At 41.2% G+C, this 13929-nt stretch overlaps 1 protein-coding gene across 2 annotated transcripts in view; it reads left to right on the top strand.

Annotated features, from left to right (window-relative positions):
- Window positions 1-1006: 1006 nt before the first annotated feature.
- The window catches only part of LYN (LYN proto-oncogene, Src family tyrosine kinase), a 52272-nt gene continuing 39349 nt past the window's right edge, over window positions 1007-13929 (top strand). For both annotated transcript variants that reach the window (XM_074897721.1, XM_074897720.1), the window contains exon 1: window positions 1007-1108. The gene's annotated coding sequence lies outside the window, so the exon portion shown is untranslated. The remainder of the gene's footprint in view (window positions 1109-13929) is intronic.

The raw sequence follows: 13929 nt of genomic DNA, 5'->3' as shown, positions 1-13929 counted from the left end.
TAAACCCACAGGGGGTGAGCTGCATTGAGCCTTTTCAGCTATTTGGCTGCCCTGCTGGAAGTCCTCAGCAGCCCCCCAGTCTGCTCGTGGTTCAGCCTTACTGGTGGACTTCAAGAAAGGGTACAGAGATACCTTGACGCATCTTGCACCTTGCACCTAGCACCACTTTGTTCCCCAAACTTGCTCCATTGTCTTCAACACTTTTTACAGAAAGCTTAAATGCTTTTTGTTTGACATTCTGCCTTTGAAATCTCCATGACCTGAACTTGTCCAGCTGGTGTGGCAGTACACGTATGACAGACACCTTGACTCCAGTTCTTGTAGATGTTTTCAGCTGCATCCTCTGGGCATTATGGTCACACATTCGTATTTCCTGTTTTGCTGACCTATGAGATTTTATTTCACTTTTCAACAGGCTAGTAAATCATTATTAAAAAAAAAAAAAAAAAAAAAAAGAAAAGATAATTGAAAGGATAGCCTTACTTAGCCTTACTTGTTCTTTTCTTCCAACTCAGCCTCCAACGGACCTTAGAAGTTGCTATAGCTGAGTTTTGGAGACGTTCATGATGTCTTTTTAGGCAGCTGGTGGAACAAGACAGCTTTTCCTGTTTTGCCTCCCAACCTCAAACGGTTTTATTTAGTTCCATCGTTTGATGGAGACTCGCTCGCCTCACGAAGTCTGCCCTGAGGCCCCGGGGCGCTCACTCCTGCCCTGGCGCAGCTCCGCCGGCCCCGCGGCAGCGGGCCAGAGCCGCACGCCCCGCACCCCTTCCACCGCACCTCGGCGGCGCCGCACCCCCCTCCGTGCGCCCGCGGGGCGCGGGGCTGCCCGCGCCCGCTGCCCTCCCGCGCCCGCTGCCCTCCCGCGCCCGCTGCCCTCGCAGCCCCGCATGCAAATGTCCCCGGCTGCAGGAAGTGGTGCGCCCAGGCCGCGAGCCAACCGCCGCCCCCCTCCCGGCCGGCGGGGCAGCAGCGCCGCGCCCCGCTCGCACACCGAGACCGGCGCGGCCCGGCCCAGCCCCGCCGCCACCGGGACACCCGCCCCTCTCGGCGCCCGGCTGTAACCGTGGAGTTCACCCGCTGCCGCTCAACTTTCGCACCCGGGAAAGTAAGTGCCTTCGCCCGGGAGCGGCCGGCGGCGGGGAGGGGGGGGCGGGGGGGAAGCGGGCAGGCAGCCCCAGCCCCTCCGCCCGGCTTCTCCCGCGGGGGGAGCACCGGGTGGGACAGAGGGTTCCCGGCCGGGCTGCCTCCGTGCCCCCCAGCCCCGGCACGGCGGGCACAAGGTGCTTTTCGGGGCGGCTTACCCTCGCTTCTGCCTCCCGGAGGAGGTGCTGCTGCCGCCTGAGCTGCCCGGTAGGACTGGATGGGGTCTTAAAGGAAATACGGCCTCTGGGGAAAAAAAAAAAAAAAAAAAAAAAAAATCATTCCCGAAACACGATTTACCTCTGATTTACCTCTTGCCGCTTTGCCCGGTTTCTGCTATGATCTGGGGGGGCTCGGGTGCCTGCTGGCTGTTTTGTGCTGGAAAGCGCGTAGAATTCGCTGATCAAAGTCTGCAGTCGGTGTTTCAAGCCAAGGCGATAGCCTTGACTTAGGAGAGACAATGTGGCCTCTGGGTATTCCTTCTTAAACGGCTTTTTTTCTAGGAGAGTAATTCCTGGAGAGTCTTCCAAGTTAAAGCTGCTTCATCTTAACTGTATGTTCAAATGTGCTTTAGCTTAAAAGAAAAAGAGCGAGTGGTACTGTGATGTTTGGTGCGTGGTGTTTCCTGCTGGCTACTATTGTAACGGTACTGTATGCCTAAGGAATAATGGTCTTGAGGGGGTTTCTCCTTCCAATTTTAATTTAGGATCTGAAAAATCAAACTAGGTCTCCCTAGCTGATCCCGTACCTTCGGCAGAGCAATTAAGAGTTTCTGTTGAAATTGCATCTTTTATGTGTTTGCAGTGAATGGGTTTGCAAGAACTCATCTTTCTGTTTCACTCCCCTCTGTTGGCACTAAAGACCAAAGAGATTAACACATTAACACTTAAAACTTGTTTAGCCGGAACTTATTACTGTGGGTATACATAGGGAGCACGAAGGTTGAGTTCTTATTCTGTTACATTATCTGAAACCCCAAATCAATATCCCATCTCTTAACTTTCATTCCCATCTTTGAAAAAAAGAAGCCATCTCACCAATCTTAATGTATTTTAGCACACTGTAATAAAAATTGGAAATTACATTTTTTTTTTATCTCGATCCCACAGAGTAATTTAAAAATCTTAATGTTAGTTGCAAGTATCTCTAAAGTATGAGTGCCAGATAGGTAAGTCTGACCTCATCTTAGGATCATTAAAGAGTTGTTTGTTTGTTTGTTTGTTTTTGTTGGGAAATTGCAGAGCTATGTTGGGAAAATGTAGCTCCGTTTTATGGAAGGAATAGTCAAATTGTGTTTGTGTGAATTGTTTCCAGCCCAGTATTGAATGCAGAGTAGGTCTTCCTTACCTTTTAATGTGTTGAGACTTTGTATCTTTATAATAGCATCTAATCTAATAACAGGACTGAAAGTATGGATGAGAAAAAAAATCAAGTAGCTTCATCTGAAAAAGTAGCAATAGGCTAGAAATCAGTCAGATACTGTTAATAGGATGTTATGAAATCTTAGGCAAGGATTAAAATTAATGAACTCTGAGATCAACAGATCATTCTATGGATCTCTTTTTCTTTCTTCATTTTAGCTTTGTGAGCTGCAGACTAGTTAGAAAAGAATTCTTGATTTACTAACATAAAGATCTATTTTAATTGTGTGCCATTGAGGTACGTTATTTTTAACTGTAATGGTGTAGAACAATCATCTTCCTTTTGTATAGTAGCTGGCTGACCTGAAGTTATTTTGCTTTTCTTCTGTAGCTTTTTTGAGTAAATAATTTTTGGGTTTTTTCCTATATAAACATACAGAAGACAAGGTAAGGCCTTTCCTTGTGTAAGTTCCTTGGCCGGTGGAGTTGTGCAATGATTTTTTCTGACAGTGCAATGAATTGTGAAACTTTCGCATACAAAGTTAAACCCCATTGCCTTTAAGATGTTTAATATTCTGGGTTTTAGTGTTACCCTTTCAAAAGAGTTGCCATAAATGTGAAAATCTTTCTTGCGTGTATTTATGAATAAGTATTTATGAATGTATATGTGATTCTTTCATAATACTTTTTCGCAACATTTTATCTATGTAATTGAAGTGAGCTATCTTCCTATGGCCTTGTTGTCTTTTGTAAGATAAATGGCATCACAGAACAGTTGCGGGAAGCAATTCCTAAAATAGGCAATGAAAAAGGTCCAAGGTCCTCTTGTCTCAGCTTAGTAGCTGATCTTCAGTGGGGTGGCTCACAAGACCAGAGACGCTACATCTGGCCTGTCTTGTGCTGCACATCAGAGAGAAGCATTTGACCTCTCTGTAGCTATTCAGGAAAGTTTAGGAACTGCAGTATTTAATCTCAGATGTGATCCCATTTCTGTCACAAAAAAGAGATGTTTTCCTGTCTGCGCTTTGCATGTTATTTGAAATCTTAGTGGGCATCTTTGAGGTTTTTGGATGGAAACTTGTTGAACCATGAACCAATTTTTATTTTTCTCAAAGGGCCAGGTGATCTGGGAAAGGGGTGGGGTCTTTCCTTCTTTCCATATGTGCGTATTCTGAGTGACTGAGTGACTTTATTTCTTGTGTCCAAGAAATTGTAGAGCCAGTTTTACTCTTGGCCTTCAGGGAGCCCTTTGCAAAACTGAATGAACACAGAAAATAATCAGATGAGGAATAAATAGTAAATAAAGACATGGGGTGGGTATTAGGTGTAGACTGGGATTCCTAGGACACTGCTCTAGGAGCCTGGCTGCACACAGAGGTGTATTTCTGCAGCACCAGTGATCCCTGAAGGATGTGAGCCATCACATGCTAATGCAAGGGATGGGAGGAGAATCCGCTGGCTGGGGATCCTGAGGGTTGTGTGAGCTTTGTGTGCAGTAGGTGATACTTCCTTCTGAAGCTATGGAGCTGAGTGTGTAAATAATTACATCCAAACCATGTGACTCTGTTAAGTAGTATTTATTGTTATTTCACCCCTATACAATTTCTGTCTCTAAGAACAGCTTCATTCTGTAGAAGAACCAGTTGCCCCACTGAGAAGTAGGGTTTTTCTCCTGCTGATCGTATTCCTACTTCCTCTTTCTCCCATTATTTGTGTCCCCCTCCTTCATGAAAGTGTAGGAGGGCTAGAGATGGTACAGAAAGAAAGGCTTCCACACTTGTCAAGCCATGCCACAAGAAACTATGTAGATAAAAAATGTAAAATTACATTTGTATGAAAACATTCTTCAGTGAGGCATACAAGGAGGAAACTGCCATACTGTGAACAGTAATGGTACCTTCTCAAAGAAATCAGCTTCTACAATAAAAGGCAAATACAATGTAACTGTCCTTAGTGTGACTGTTCCTAGTTTAAACTTGATTGTCCTTCAGGGAAGGATGGAAAGGTCTGTGCTTTCATATTTATTTTTGCCTGATTCAAATACATTTCCTGTTGACATTGTCATTAAATGCTGTAATTTCCGAGGCTGAATCATTCACAGTGGTGTTCGGCATCTTTCCTGAAAATGTGGGTTCATGGAACAAAATGCAAAGGCAGAATTCTTCTCCTGTTGGAAGCATTTCCTCCAAATATTTATGAGATACTCATATTTGTTGTGTGCCCTAAAGAACTACTCATAGAGGTAAATAGATTAGTTATTTTTGCAGTAATTTTGACAGTAATTTTGACAGTAATACTTTGCTGGGGAGAGAAGGAGGAGGAGACCAGGGAAAGGTGGAGGGGGGAAGGGTAGATCTCATTTCTCTGGGGGCAAAAAGGGCAGACTGGCACCATTCAGGCCAGTGTTTGCCATTCCTTAGGTCAGCGTTGCCTGTCTTTTTCAAACTGCTGGCATCTTAAGTATCTACAATTGGTTCCTGTGTTTGTGCAGCATACTATCTTACTTCTTCTGTTCAAAGGACTCAAATGATAAACAGCCTGAGCAATGTGTCCTTCTTCCTCTATGGTCTCTGCTGTGTGTAGCATGAAGCTCCTTCTTCCTGTCTGAAGTCTGGTGGATATGTTGTAGAATTTACTGCTGCTTTTTACTGTGCACGTTCTTGTGACCAAACCATTTCTTGAAAGTGCCTGTGGTAGCAAACTGTGCGATCTTAAAACGGAAAATGTGATAGCTCACCACAGGGGTTGAAGTATGGGATGCAGCTTCTCTTCTGGAATGGCGCTTTCTGCAGTTTTTCTTCATTTTAGAGGTCTACTGGAAGTCTAGACATGATAAAAGTTTGGACAGAATGGATTCCCTCTGGGATGTCCTTTGCTGTTTTAAAAGAAAGCTGTTTCAGGAAGTTCAACAAAAACGTGTTAAGTGGGCTTTCTGATGTGGCATCTATAATATATTGCTTTGCTTTTCATGTTTCCTTCATTAGTCTGTACAGATAGGTGTATACAAACCTGTCTGATCAATTCTTTTCTGAAATCTTATTCAAGATTTTTCTTGGGCATAAGCTGAAACTATATGGTATTACAAGAATTAGCGCAGAAGTATATTTGGCTGCTAAGCAGGTTTGTTCTTTCCATGTATGACTGTACTAGGGGCTTAGAACAAAATGAATATTAAGAGGTAAAAGAGTATGTTTGAGTGAATGCCTACATAGTGGTAACATTTATAAATCAGTAGGTCTGACCTATGACTAAGTTTTATTCTGTTCAGACAAAGAAATTATTTCCTGGTAGTATCAACCAAATAGGAAAAGATCTGAATAGTAGCACATCTATTACATTTATTGAAAATGCCTGCTTGAGTACACCTTGCCAGCAACATGAGGCTTACATTAATTAGATTCAGTGGACAGAAAATAGTTTTCTCTCGAGCAATTCCAGCCTTACCATGTGTCTTGAGGGGATTTCTAAAACCCTTCAAGTAAGTGCTGAATGCCCTAGGGTAGCTGTGATTCAGGTGTGAGCAGAGGAGAGCTGGGGAAGAGGGTTAAGTGATCACCAGACCTGGTGTCAGTGCCACTGAGGAAGTGAAAGTTTTTGGTAAACACACAGGAAGGGGATGGGCAGGAGAAAGAGGAAATCCTTTGTTGGATGTTCTGGGTTCAGCTTGTTCAAAATACATTGCAAGAGTTATTTGAATGTGCAGTTATGGCATAGCAGAGCATGCAAATGAGATTCAAAGTACAGTTTTGAAACTACAGACCTACCATTGCAAAAGATCTGTTAAACTATGCAAAGGCTAGAGAGAAGCATTGCAACCCATGAGGGGTATAGGACAACTTGCCTTTCAAGCAACTCTCCTGCTGTATTGCTGGTGTGGCGCTTTGTCTTCCTTTTTCTGTCTTGCGAGGTCTTTGCTCTGTCATTGATTTCCAGCTGTATTTGCATGGCTGTGAGGGAGATTGCAGCAGCTGTCCTGGCACCAGAGGAGAAGCAACAGGCCATACTGAGGTGAATGCTAAGCCTGTTTCTCTTGGGATGTAGATGGTCTGATCGATGATTTCTGCTAGGTAGGTGGTGGACAGCAGTATTGCTGCTAGGCCTGACCAGGAGAGCTTGCCTCTTCTGAAAATGTCCCACTAAATTTCCTTGGTAGCGGTTCCCGTCCCTCTGCCATGACCCTTACAAGTGTGTCTGCAAAAGTCTTAGAGCCGAACTGCTTCAGATGTCTTCATTAGTTCTGTTTGTTTAGAGCTTTTTCTCCTCAGTTTCCTGGAAAAAGCCATGTTTCAGGCTTTGTCCGGCTGTAGCAGTACACTCTTCCTACCGCTGTTTCCTTTTTTCTTCTCCCACCATTCTTTTATTTCCTTAGTATCATTCTGACGTTTCTTTCTCTTCAGCTTTGTCTTTGTGGCTCTCAGTGGTATAAGCTGTTTATTTCATCTCTTGATTTAGATCTCTGTGCAGCAACTTTTCTTTTTCTCCTTCCAGAAAATTTAGTCTCAGGAGCCGTCATAATCTAATTATCATTTGTAATCTACTTATGCTACTTGATCGGGGAACATGTACTCAGAAATTGGTACCCCCAGCCTCTTGAAGAGGTGTGAAGTCCAATGGAGTACTAAGCTGGCAGTACTGACATGGTCTTCACAGTGTTTTAAGAAGTCTGTGCCTCCTTAAAGGGAAGCTTTGTACTACTATAGATGGCCCGCAAGACTCTTCTATCTAGGACATGTATTATGTGTAGGTGTAATTTGTCTTTAGAGACAACTACTACTGTTTACCACATCTGATTTCAAATGGTGACTTCAGAGTAGTTTCTTCCTCGAAAATGGTCAGCATGGATTGTCTGCTACCCCTTTGCCATTCTGCAGGGTTGCTTCAACCTTTTCTGGTCAAGTTTAATTTCTGTTGTATGTGGGAGGTTTTTCTGTGCTGTGTAGTGGCACATGTAAAAGGTTTTTGGGCCAGTGTTGAACCTCCTTGTAAATCCACCTGGTTCAGGGAAGCAGAGCATGGATTTATCAGCATGTGTGCTGACCTGTGAAGAAGAAACCAAGGCTTGGTGTTGTGGGGGTATGGTGCTATGGCAACAGCTCTTATTCCATGCCCCATATGCTCTGTCCCCACAGAAAGTGAAACTTAAGAAATTTATTTTCGGGAAGGCAGTGCAAGTTTTGAAAAACCACTTCTGCAGAGCCAGCACCAGCAGAAAAGAAATTTTGTTGGTGGAGTGAACAAGTGGGGAAAAGGGGCTTCAGGTGAGGTGTTTCTGGTCTCGATGGCTCATTTGAGCAAGTCTGAGGGCGTTGGATACAAGTGTCAGAAAATGCAAAATTCAGCATTTGAATAGCTTATTTGAATCAGAGATCAGAACAGTATTCTCTTCTGTAATGTATTTTACTATGTACAATGGCAGTCTTCTCTTGCTAGGTTTAGATGGGTGAAAAGTCCTTTTCCTTGCTCCTGCAATAAAATCAAAAATACCAAGATGCTTACTATGGTATGACATAGATAAATTTCTCCTTTGAGCACAGAATACAGTTTTGGTGATCTGACTACTTGATGTTTATTACGTGTTCTGTATCTTGTCATACTGATTGAGATTTGCTTTTCTAGGGACTGTAATTGTCTCTGTCCCAGTAGTAATCATCCTTTGCATTCTTACTGGATTGTTTTTTCTCCTTTTATCTCTCTGCTTCTGTAGTCTTCCCCCTTCATTTATTTCTCAGCATCAACCCCAATTCTGACTTCTCAGGGATTTCAGTCTCCTCTGCTACACCTCTTCTCATATGGTTTGTGTTGTCCTGAGAACTTCCCATGCATGCCTAACAATGAAGCAGCTTGCTGGTTTTAAAGCATCTTCATTGCACAATGCTTAATTCTATGAAATTCAGAGGTAACTTCATCGTGGACTCATTAACAGTTCTCCTGAAATAAACTGGAGTAACCCTCGTGAACCCTGATTTATTCTTACTTCTTGCATGGAAAGTTGGTTGCATGGACTGTGAGTGCTAAAGTCGCATATAAACAAAGGGGCTTGTGCACAGTCGAAGGTGGTTTTGTTAGGTATAGTGTAATGGCATGGCCTGCCTATGACCTATGTATTTGAAGTTGCAAATATTCTAAACTTTAATGAGCAGCTAGTATGGTCATAATAAGAATGCTGTGAAGTTCTTTCAGTCTGCGGTATGAATGTGAAAATAATTCTTGTCACGGACCTCCAGTTTACTGTGAGTCTAAATCTGCCAAAATTATCATGCATGCTGTCCTACTCATTAAGGTCCATGTCCTGCACTTTCTTTAGAAAGTCTTGGCCTGAGTCTCTGAAAGTCTGTAGAGCTTCTGCAAGTTATGTGCAGTCACTTAAAGGATCAGATCTGGGTTCAATTAGAACTGGCTGTGGTTGTAACTGGTAGGTCTTTATCTGCTATAACCTGCAAGGCTCTTGACCATTAAGCAGGACTTGAAACAACAGAAAAAACTAAGTGCTGTGCAATCCAGTAACAATACATGTGAATACAGTAATGTTGGTTGTTTTTAGATAGAGAAAACAAAAAATATCAAGGCAAAGTCGGAATAGTAGCAGCAAAATATCAATCATTTTCTGAAAACTAACATATTGAGCAAATGCAACATGCTTCTTCAAGTCAGTCCTTCACTCAACTTCTATTTAGTGTAGAAATTCTTGCGTAGCTGCTGCCCTGGTGATTTGGGGAACTCTGTATTCATTCTTGCCCTTGAGAAAGATCATCTGCAAAGACATACGTGTGTTTAAAATCCAAGGTCTTGACTTCTTCCTTAGAACATTTGAAGCAGGAACAATCAACTGAACCATTACACCAGCGAATCACAATCCTTAAAAGAGAGCTTCCAGATTCCCACTGTCACTCCTCTCTGAAAATGCAAAGAATGTAAAATATTCTTCATTTTGGTTAACTTTAGAGAAACTTCTTATTCATGCTCATATATGCAACATGTGAAAAACATGCATAGAAACTTGGATGAGAATTCTTACTCCATGTTCATTCAGTGACGTATTTTCTTTTACACTCTTAATGTCACCCCAGCTTGAGCATGGACTTTTGCAAGACTTCGGTTAAAGTATGCTTTTGTCTTTACATGCCAGGCTTTCAGACCTGGGTCCGTGGCAATTTGCAGTCCTTCAGGACTGTTGGTAGGCTTATGCAGAGCATACTCTTATCTATTCAAAAAATCCCAATCTCAAGGTCTTCATCTAAAAACCTCCAAAATTTACTCACGATATAGCTCTTTTAGTTCTCTTTATCATATTTGCATCAAACTGTTGGTTCAGACAATATCCTTTGGTGCCCCTGCATGTATCCCAAATTACAACAGTTGCTTAGAACAGTTTACTACGCTGGGCGAGAAATTGACTGGAACATGCCTGTTAGATGTCTTGCCCACTAAGGAATATAATTAATACAGGGTTTAAAATTAAGTAAAATAGACAAGTTATAAATAGACCTCTGTGAAGTGTTAGAACCTGGAGTACAATCTTACAGTCTTGAACTTAAGGGAGGTTCTGCTACTTACATCAGTGAGAACAAGACAAGGTTGTTCCTCACAAGAATACTTACACAGTTAGTGCTGAATGTTCTTCTAGTATCCCTGTAAGGATTAAATAGCACAAAACTTCCTTTCTACTAGTGTAATTTTCTGGCACTGGATTTGACACTGTCTGATTTTTATTTTTTTTTTTTGAGAACTCTTGCAACTTCCTCTTGCGACTTAAGAAAACTTGTCCAAGGTTTGCAAACTTACAGGAGGAACTGGACTCTGAGTAAGAGTATTAGCCTATGTCAGCATGAACGATTTAACCCCAAATTTTCATCTGAACTTAGAGTTCATTCTTAAATCCATATTAGATACCCCAGTACCATGTTCCTCTGTGTATATCGAATGCTGTACAGCTAATGAAACACAAAACAGTCTGCTGCAGAAGTAACTTTTTTTTTTTTTTTTCCAACTGAACTATATGCTGGCACTTGAAGAGGGTGAAAAGAAATCTGTTTTTCTTTTGTGAGTTATTTGTGAAATTCAGTGCTTAGATAGATGCTGTTATAACAAGAATGCTATGTTTAAGTTGAAAGTTTGATCATGAGCACCTGTCAGCATTTAAACGGGGAGGTGACAGCAGGTGAAGAAGCCCTCTGATCAATGGAGAAGGATGGCAAATGCAGGGTGATGCAAATTAATATGAGTTACAAAATGACCAGGCTGGTACAGAGTTAAGATCCATTTACATGGAAGTCATTCTGCACTAATTTAGTCACAATTATCTTAATCCTTGTTGAAAGTGGATTGTAGAATGTGTAAAACCAGGTAAGGCTTATAATAATTGATTTATCCCACGGAGATATGACTGCCTGAATTTGAGAGAACAAAAGCTAATATGCACAAATGATCTGCTCTTTCTCCCTTTTTTTAAACAGAAGATAAACCCAAAGGAGAAGTGGTATACTTTTTATGAGACCACCCTCAAAACCTTCATCAGGGTTTGCTGGCTGTCAGTTTGATGTCCTCCATCATGTTTTCATTGACTTGTGATAATTTTATGATCTTTGAATTTTCTTTACAGTATAGCAATGGATTTGAATCACAGGCTCATCTCAAAGGTAGAGATCACATCTGCAAAAGACTCTTTATTACCAACAATATCTTTAACTAGTTGAAGGCCACATTCATAAAACCATCTTCTTCCCTTAAATCATAGTAGCTATTAATGATTCTCCCTACCATTCATCCAGGCATGTGGAGGTTGAGCTTTAAGCTGCCTGTCTTGGATGAGATGAAGGTTTCGAGTATCAACTGCTACCTTCCTATGTGCCTTCTGGAGGTGGACAGAGTAACAAATTTCAGTTGAAGAGCTAGTTGGGGTGCGGCCTGATGATGATATTAAAGACACACCTTTATTTTCCCCGAACTCACTAAATGTTAGCAAGCTGTTCACATTGTCCCATGTTGTCTTCTAAGGATCAGTGAAACAGGGAGAAGCTAACTCTGATTTCTCTTTCATGTATCACATAGTAAATGCAAACATTGGGTACTGCAAAGTAGCCCATTCAGGGCCGTGAACTATCATCATCATGACCCTTGTTGCATGCCTCTGAACTGCACCTTGTTTTGGGAGGCTAACTGTGTGTGAAGAAGGGGAGAGTGAGGAGCTAGGTGAATACTGTTGGGAAGTGAAGGATAGGTCCCAGATCTGTGTTCTCAAAAAAAAAAAGTGTGAAACTTGTCCTCCTGCCTTTCTGTCATGTCACTGATTATGAGCATGACTTCATTTGGATTACTCCTGGACCTTGCTCCAAACTTTTGCTGTTTTTATGGGTAGTTTATCTTTTTCCTATGCCACAGTGATTAAAAAGGAAGGGGAGAAGGTTCCTTATATTACTGGTAGATGTAGACATCTATAAAGCTCAGGGCAAATATTAGACAACTGAAACTTTAGCGCACTGCCATTATTGGCCAAAGTCATCAATTTAAAGCTGAAAAAACTGCATGAGAGTCATAGATACACTCAGCTTGGACTGTAGATGTAGTCCTTGGGGTTTGCTAGCTGGAGTGGGACACTTCCTAATACTTAAGAAGAATGTCAGTCCTCTTCAGTGTAGCAGTTTGGCCATATTTTCATCTGGCAATGGAGATTTGGTTATATGGAGCTGCTGTTTGTCATTACTGAGGTTTTCCTTTACTAATAAAGAAAATGACATTTTTACTTACATGTTTGCATGGCACTTTTAAGTCTGACAAGTATTCTGGAAACATTCCCTTTAAGTTGGTTAACATGTCGGTAATTTTTTTTTTTTTGTTCCATTTCATATGATCCTTTTGAAGAATTTGATAGAAGTATTCATTCTGTTATGACAAATTAAGATGTTATTTGACTTTTCTCCTATCTTCAAAAGATACAGTACAGCAGAAAAATGTTGAGGAAATGGAAGATGCAGTTGCCTGAGGGCTGGCAAAGTGAATTAATTCATTGTTGATATTGATTCAAAATTCTGGAGGATGCAGTTGAGGCAAATGATTGTAATAAAATCAAGTGAGTGTTATAAGGTCAGAAAACAGATGTTAGCTTAATGCAAGACTCAGTTTAAAATCAGTGCCAAAAATACTGACTACATGAATATTTTCATAATATATAAGGTCTATTATGCAATGTTAACAATATTACAAACTTTTGTGGATTAACTTTCTGGTGTTTTGGTATTTTTCTTCAATTGAATAAACAAGGAAAAGAATCAGTAGTTTGCATAAATGATATTCTACTTCGTTTAGAAGTTTTGTTTCAGAATTTTGTTTTCATCCTTTTGCTAGCATTACAGCATTATTATACTACCACAATAACATTAGTTATTTTCAGTGTTTCTTCTTGATTTTTTTTTTGTGGTTGTTGTTGTTGTTGTTTGTTTGGGTTTTTTACCACTGCCAAAATTCCTGCATGAAACAAAGCTTTTAACAAATCTACATAAAAACTGTGGTGGATTTGTAGAAAAATAGAAGATGCTTCTTCCTTGGCCAAGGCCCACTACCCTTATTAGAGCTACCTTTCATGTCATCAGCTATGATGATATTTATTATATATGTTTTGCTGTCATTTATGAGTTCCAACAGAGATCATGTATCACTTAGCTGATCACTGAATAAGCTTATCCTCTCCCCAAAGACTTAAAGGCCAGGCAACAAAAGGTTGGACTATGGATTAGTATCATTTGATTGTAGAAAACTTTGCTGATGCAGTTGGTTTTCTCAAAGCACTCCTATTTCAAAGGCTGTAGAGGAAAGTATATAATCCTCAAATCTCACCTGACCACATCAGGTTTCTATAGAGCTATATTGGATCACTTCATACCTTGGAAGTTTGAGGTGTGATAACTTAAGTAACTTCTTTTTTTATTTAGTATAGCAATGTGTTAGTTAATGTTGGTTATTACACAGCTAAAATGCCTGGTCTAGGCAAAAATTAAAAATGGAGGGAGGGTATAGGAGAAAGTGTTTTTCTTTGTATGATGTGATTGCGCTGCTCAGAATGGGTTTGCCTTTCCCAGAAACACATCAGTACAATCAGTGCAGCAACTCCAGGTATTTTATCTCACCAGAGGTTTCTTGTCCTTATGTCAGCTGTTGGGAGATTTGTGCTGTATGATGTAATACACAGTCCACTTCCACTACAGTCAGATGGCAGCACACCTTTTTTTCTCTGTTCTGACTTGAATGTTTATTTAAAAAACTTTCAAGGCAGAAAGTCTACTTGACTTATGAAAGTTGCAGAGTCCTACCCCTGATTTCAGTATGCAGGCCAATGTGAGAAAGGAAAACAGGACACCAAATGGTGGAAGAAGGGGTGTTGAGCATGTCAATGACAACAGTAGTCAGCTTGGTAAGGAGTTCAGGAAAGGTT

Source organism: Athene noctua, chromosome 2 (assembly GCF_965140245.1).
Source record: "Athene noctua chromosome 2, bAthNoc1.hap1.1, whole genome shotgun sequence".
Taxonomy (NCBI): Eukaryota; Metazoa; Chordata; class Aves; order Strigiformes; family Strigidae; genus Athene; species Athene noctua.
The sequence above is the reverse complement of the archived record's forward strand: the minus strand, read 5'-3'. Positions and strand labels throughout refer to the sequence as shown.